The following is a 7,452-nucleotide window of genomic DNA, read 5'->3' as shown; positions in this document are numbered from 1 at the left end:
GAGGGAATTGAAGATTGCTGTGGTATCCTAGACGCTGGGGCAAGATTCGACAGAAGTGCTGGGCTCTTCCTCTCGACCTTCGAGACAGCCGATCACAAAAGTAGAGGTCTCTCTTTCCCCACCTTGACAGGAGGTGTAACACCCTAGCCAAATCCCACATCGGCAAAACACGGGAGAGATGTTGGGTTTATAAGTTGGTGGTTCGTAATTTCTAGTGACGCATTTTAAACCGTGAGGTTTTGGCTGAGGCGGACAATATCACTAGTGGGCCGAGCCGTTACATTTGAAAAATTTGGACCATTTCTAGATTTGTGCGTGTCATCCTTGTGCAGGGGCCATGCTAATCTTCTCTGTATCGTTCCAATTTTAATGGATGTCAAACTCTCACGATTTTAAAACGCGTCACTAAGGGTTCTGAACCGACATAAACCCAGCATCTCTCGTGTTTTGCCAATTTGGGATTTGCCTAGGGTCTTACAGGAGGAAACACCACCTCCACCGGTTTCTTTAAGTTCGAAGTGAGGGTTTTCCTAACCTGCTTTGAGGTCCCTTTCTCATGGTGACCAAGTCCTCATTCACTCTCTAGAGAAAAACCGCTCAGTCGGGAATCTGGCACGGCCAAAGTTTAGGTGCCACCATACGCTTCCAAGCGGCGAGAATAGGTGACTTGGATAGCGTGCGATCTCTTAGCTCGGATGATGAGCTTGAGTGTAGAGAGCCTTGTGAATCAACACATAATTAAAGAAAAGGCTCATCTCTTGAGGCAGAAATTTTAAAGCGGTCTAGGACGGCTTCATGAATCCATCTTTCGTCTTTCGATTACATTACTAAGATTGAGGGTCGATGAAGTCTTATAAGGACAGGATTGGCGAATTAGAGTGGGAACTTGAAGAAGCTCGGGCCCTCCAAGCTGCCGATGTCACTCGCCTTCGAGGAGATCAGAGTGAAAGAAGAAGAGGCCGTGACGAGGAAGTGGTTCTTATGTGAATGCTCATGGTGATCTTACATTTGAGCTTGAAAGGTTCTATCCTTAGGAAGACTTCTCCTAGATGGTGGATCTTGTTCCTAGAGATGAAGAGGGAGCGAGGAGGAGCAGAGAGAGAGAGAGAGAGAGAGAAATGATGATGTACATGGAGAAACGAGGTTGGGGAGACCCTTTGGCGAATGACTTGTAAATTTTTACTTTGAAATGAATTATAGTTTTTGTTCAATTTCTTGATAAGATCGCAAGCATCCAAATTATGCGAGTACTTAATTGTTTCAACGTAGTTGAACATTAAACTTGAAAGCGACTATTAATCAGGTGATAAGAGATCGGAAAAACATTACACGTGAACCTAAGATCGAACTAAGTCATGAAAAAATACCGGATGAAACTTTAGAACATTAGAATTGCAAAGATTTGACATTGACTTAAACTCTTAAGATTGGAACCATTATCAGAATGGAGAGAAACCTTAACTTCATTTTAAGGAATATCTAGGGCATTCAAGCAAGAAGCCCAGCCATAACATTAGTCAAGTGAAGCTCCACGATGTTTGTACATAGAGAGATCAAAAAACATTGGTAGGCAAGATTGGATGGTCCAAAGACCTGATATTGTATTGAACTCATTTGACAAAGACCAAGTGATTGAAAAACAATCTAACTTAAGTGTGAGATCAGTTTGTTCCAGGGATGAGCAATTGGTGATTCTGGAAAAGCTATTTGTGATTGGGGAGATGGGTTGAGAGTAGATAATAAAGTTAAAAGTTTAAAAAGTTCCTTGACTTTGGAGGTCGGCCAAAATATGGTGTCTACAGCTGCCCCTCTTTACATAATTTCTATTAAAGAGAATAAAATTCTCTTGTATAGGAATTATGTAAAGATTCAGACCAATATTTTGGGCGATTAGGATATTAGAACCAGAGATCAATAATGAAATTAAAGTGCCAAAAATTAAAACCAATTTGGATCTAGGAACAAGAGGTTGAAGGCAGGAAATTAAATGCTGACAATTAAAATTACCTTGGATCAAGGAACCAGAGGTTGATGATAAGAAATTAAAATGTTGAAAATTAAAATCAACTTGGATCGAGGAACCGAGAGGTTGATGGCGGGAATTTAAAATGCTAGAAATTAAAATCAACTTGGATCAAGGAACCAGAGGTTGATGATAAGAAATTAAATCTTGAAAATTAAAATCAACTTGGATCGAGGAACAGAGGTTGATGGCGAGAATTTAAAATGCTAAAAATTAAAATCAACTTGGATCAAGGAACGAGAGGTTGATGACAAGAAAATAAATGATGGAAATTAAAATCAACTTGGATCAAAGAACCAGAGGTTGATGACAGGAATTTAAAATGCTAGAAATTAAAATGAACTTGGATCAAGGAACGAAGTTGATGAAAAAAATTAAATCTGAAAATTAAAATCAATTTGGATCTAGGAACCAGAGGTTGATAACAGAATTTAAAATGCTAGAAATTAAAATCAACGATCAAGAAACTAGAGGTTGATGACAAGAAATTAAATGCTGAAAATTAAAATCAACTTGGATCTAGGAACCAGAGGTGGATAACAGGAATTTTAAAATGCTGAAAATTTAAATCAACTTGGATCAAGGAACCAAAGGTTGATGATAGGAATTTAAAATGCTAGAAATTAAAATCAACTTGGATCAAGGAACGAGAGGTTGATAACGAGAATTTAAAGCGTTGAAAATTAAAATCAACTTGGATCAAGGAACCAGAGGTTGATGACAAGAAATTAAAATGTTGAAAATTAAAATCAACTTAGATCGAGGAACGAGGTTGATGGCAGAATTTAAAATGCTAGAAATTAAAATCAACTTGGATCAAGAAAGAGGTTAATGACAAGAAATTAAATCTCAAAATTAAAATCAACTTGGATCAAGGAACTAGAGGTTGATGGCGAATTTAAAATGCTAGAAATTAAAATCAACTTGGATCAAGGAACTAGAGGTTGATGACAAGAAATTAAATAAATTAAAATCAACTTGGATCAAGGAACAGGTTGATGACAACAAATTAAATCTTGAAATTAAAATCAACTTTGATCGAGGAAGAGGTTGATGAAAGGAATTTAAAATGCTAGAAATTAAATCAACTTGGATCAAGGAAGAAGTTGATGACAAAAATTAAATGCTAGAAATTAAAATCAACTTGGATCTAGAAACCAGAGGTTGATGGCGAGCGAATTTAAAATGCTAGAAATTAAAATGAACTTGGATCAAGGAACGAAGTTGATGAAAAAATTAAATGCTGAAAATTAAAATCAATTTGGATCTAGGAACGAGAGGTTGATAACAGGAATTTAAAATGCTAGAAATTAAAATCAACTTGATCAAGAAACTAGAGGTTGATGACAAGAAATTAAATGCTGAAAATTAAAATCAACTTGGATCTAGGAACGAGAGGTGGATAACAGGAATTTTAAAATCTGAAAATTGAAATCAACTTGGATCAAGGAACCAAAGGTTGATGATAGGAATTTAAAATGCTAGAAATTAAAATCAACTTGGATCAAGGAACGGAGGTTGATAACGAGAATTTAAAACGTTGAAAATTAAAATCAACTTGGATCAAGGAACCAGAGGTTGATGACAAGAAATTAAAATGTTGAAAATTAAAATCAACTTAGATCGAGGAACCAGAGGTTGATGACAGGAATTTAAAATGCTAGAAATTAAAATCAACTTGGATCAAGGAACCAGAGGTTAATGACAAGAAATTAAATGCTGAAAATTAAAATCAACTTGGATCAAGGAACTAGAGGTTGATGACAGGAATTTAAAATGCTAGAAATTAAAATCAACTTGGATCAAGGAACTAGAGGTTGATGACAAGAAATTAAATGCTGGAAATTAAAATCAACTTGGATCAAGGAACCAGAGGTTGATGACAACAAATTAAATGCTGGAAATTAAAATCAACTTTGATCGAGGAACCAGAGGTTGATGAAAGGAATTTAAAATGCTAGAAATTAAATCAACTTGGATCAAGGAACCAGAAGTTGATGACAAAAAATTAAATGCTAGAAATTAAAATCAACTTGGATCTAGAAACCAGAGGTTGATGACAGGAATTTAAAATGTTAGAAATTAAAATGAACTTGGATCAAGGAACCAGAGATTGATGACAAGAAATTAAATGCTGAAAATTAAAATCAACTTGGATCTAGAAACCAGAGGTGGATAACAGGAATTTTAAAATGTTGAAAAGTGAAATCAACTTGGATCAAGAAACTAGAGGTTGATGATAGGAATTTAAAATGCTAGAAATTAAAATCAACTTGGATCAAGGAACCAGAGGTTGATAACAGGAATTTAAAATGTTGAAAATTAAAATTAACTTGGATCAAGGAACCAGAGGTTGATGACATGAATTTAAAATGCTAGAAATTAAAATCAACTTGGATCAAGGAACAAAAGGTTGATAACAGGAATTTAAAATGCTGAAAATTAAAATCAACTTGGATCAAGGAACCAGAGGTTGATGACATGAATTTAAAATGCTGAAAATTAAAATTAACTTGGATGAAGGAACTAGAGGTTGATGGCAGGAATTTAAAATGCTGAAAATTAAAATCAACTTGGATCAAGGAACCAGAGGTTGATGGCATGAAAATCAACTACGAGGTTGAGGGTATGAGACGTTGGTTTGTACCTCTTATGATCACAAAGCAAACTGACACAATATGTTCCTCCAATCAAAGTGCACTTAACAAGGTCGAAGATAGGCGATTAATGGAGAGGGTCGGTATGAGTGTCGAGGCTTGGCCTACAGTTTCCTCCTTTTATTCTCTTTTCAGGATGTCTTTTCGGGTCTTGGCTCCTTACTCATTTTGCAGAAAGCGCCCTTGCGGGTTTTTGCTTTCTTTTACACATTTTGCTAGGAGCGCCCTTTCGGGTTTTCACCCTACATAGTTTTTTTTTAAATCGCTTGACCATCGATAATCCCTTCAAATCTCATAGCAAAGTATATAAGGTTATTAATATTCAAATCCTAATCTTATAATAAAGTTTTAACGAATTAAAAGTGCATAAATCAAGGTATATAAGGAAAATAAAATAGAGTGAAGGAATGCTTTTATTATGGCTTAGAAACAAAGGTATAATTTCAAAGAAAGGGTACAAGAATAGATCTCACAAATTCCTTGTAGCTAACTTTGAATTCCTTTAACTGCCACTATTTCAAGTAAACCTTCCACGACGTTCATCTGGAGAGACTCATTACCTCTTACGGCCTTGGGTCCCACTCATTATCTCTTCGTTTCGGTCTAGGAGTGCCCTTTCAGGTTTTCACCCCTATAGGATATTTTTTTTCTTTATTTAAGGCATAATATCTTTGTACAGCATCTGCATTCACAGGTCTTAGGAATTCTTCGCCATCCGTATGAGTCAAGATCAGCGCACTGCCAGAAAATGCCCTTTTAACCACATAAGGTCCCTCATAAGTTGGTGACCATTTGCTCCGAGGATCATTTTGATTTAGGAGGATATTTTTCAAAACCAGATCTCCTGAATGGAATTCAGGCAGGCAAACGTCTTTATTAAATGCTCTAGCCATTCTCCTTTGGTATAATTCCCATGACACGCTACTACTAGTCTTTTCTCGTCTGATAGATTCAACTGGTCCAACCTCGATTGAATCCATTCTGACTCATCGATTTTCGACTCTTTTAGAATTCTCAAGGAGGTAATTTCCACTTCTATAGGTAAAACAGCTTCCATTCCGCAAACCAATGAGCATGGAGTTGCTGACCAATGTCCTACGGTGGTCCGATAAGCATGAAGGGCGAAGGGAAGCATATCATGCCAATCTCTATAAGTGATGGTCATTTTCCTGATTATTCTCTTGATATTTTTGTTAGTGGCCTCCACTGCTCCGTTCATTTAGGGACGATATGGCAAAGAATTGATATGCCGAATTTTGTATTGGTCACACAAACTTCGGATCTTTGGGCCATTCAAATTCTTAGCATTATCAGTGATAATTTCACTAGGAAGGCTGTATCGACAGATGATATTATTCTTGAGAAATTTGAGGAATGTGTTTTGCATGATATGCGCATATGATGTTGCCTCAACCCATTTAGAGAAGTAGTTGATAGCCACCAAGATGAACTGTGCCCATTAGATGCCTTGGGATTAATAGGACCAATTACGTCTATGCCCCACATTACAAAAGGCCAAGGTGAGATGAGATTAAAAAGCTGATGAGGCGGGACATTTATTGGATTAGCATAGATTTGACATTTATGACATAGAAAGTACTCAATGTAGTCTTTTTCCAAAGTAGTCCAGAAGCAACCCTGTCTCATGATTTGCTTGGCTATCATATACCCATTGGTGTGAGTAGCGCAATTCCCCTCATGAGTTTCAAAAAGGATCCTCCTTGCTTCTTTTGCATCCACACACCTTAAAAATTCACTATTGGAGCTCCTTTTGTACAAAATTTCACCACTAGGGAAGTATCCCAGTTCTAATCTCTAGATCATTCTCCTTCTATTTCTGCTTGCTCTGGGAGGGTATTCCCTGGTTTTGATGTAGACCTGGATGTCATGATACCAGGGTTTACCATCTGCTTCTTCTTCGATCATGAAGCAGTACGCCAGCTCACTCCTTGCTTTGATTTGTAGCACCTATGTTATCTGTCCCTCTTCCATCTGAGTCATGATAGCTAGTGTAGCTAAGGCATCAACGAATTGGTTCTTGTCACGGATGAGGTGAGTGAAGGAAATCTCTTCAAATTTCTTGGTCAATTCTAGGAGATACTTTTGATATGGGATCAGTTTCGAGTCTTTAGTTTGCCATTCCCCTTTGACTTGATAAATGATCAAGGTCGAATCTCCGTACACCTCTAACTTCCTGATCTTTATCTCAATGGCAGCCTGTAAACCCATCACACAGGCTTCATACTCTGTAATGTTGTTGTTGCAGTCAAACCTCCGTTTGATAGCTATTGGGAAGTGTTTTCCATCTGGGGATATCAAAACTGCTCCAATCCCATTACCGAAAAAATTGACTGCTCCATCAAAATACATTTCCCATACGTCATTCGATTCTTTGTCATCACCGTTGACTTCATTAACATACTCGTCGGGGAATTCAAAATCCAGGGCTTCATAATCTTAGATTGGGTTTTCTGCTAGGAGATAAGCAATTAGGCTTCCTTTCACCACCTTTCTGGTCATGTAAACAATGTCATATTGAGAAAGTATGACCTACCATTTTACTATTCTTCTTGGCATGAACGGGCTTTTAAATACATAATTGATTGGGTCCATTCTAGAAATAAGCCATGTTTTATGATTCAACATGTAGTGCTTGAGTTGATATGCCGTCCACGCCAATGCTCAATAAGTTTTTTCTAGAAATGAGTATCTCGACTCACAATCATTGAATTTCTTGCTTAAATAGTAAATAACTCTTTCCTTTTACCCCCT

The 7,452-nt window shown here is 37.0% G+C and overlaps 1 non-coding gene across 1 annotated transcript; it reads right to left on the bottom strand.

The window, feature by feature from the left end:
• Nucleotides 1–286: 286 nt before the first annotated feature.
• Nucleotides 287–391, bottom strand: LOC131176939 (U6 spliceosomal RNA). The gene has a single exon (XR_009146739.1). It is a non-coding gene; the product is annotated as a U6 spliceosomal RNA (small nuclear RNA).
• Between the last annotated feature and the right edge of the window lie 7,061 nt (nucleotides 392–7,452).

Source organism: Hevea brasiliensis, unplaced genomic scaffold (assembly GCF_030052815.1).
Source record: "Hevea brasiliensis isolate MT/VB/25A 57/8 unplaced genomic scaffold, ASM3005281v1 Scaf284, whole genome shotgun sequence".
Lineage (NCBI taxonomy): Eukaryota > Viridiplantae > Streptophyta > Magnoliopsida > Malpighiales > Euphorbiaceae > Hevea > Hevea brasiliensis.
This window is presented reverse-complemented; position numbering and strand designations above follow the sequence as displayed.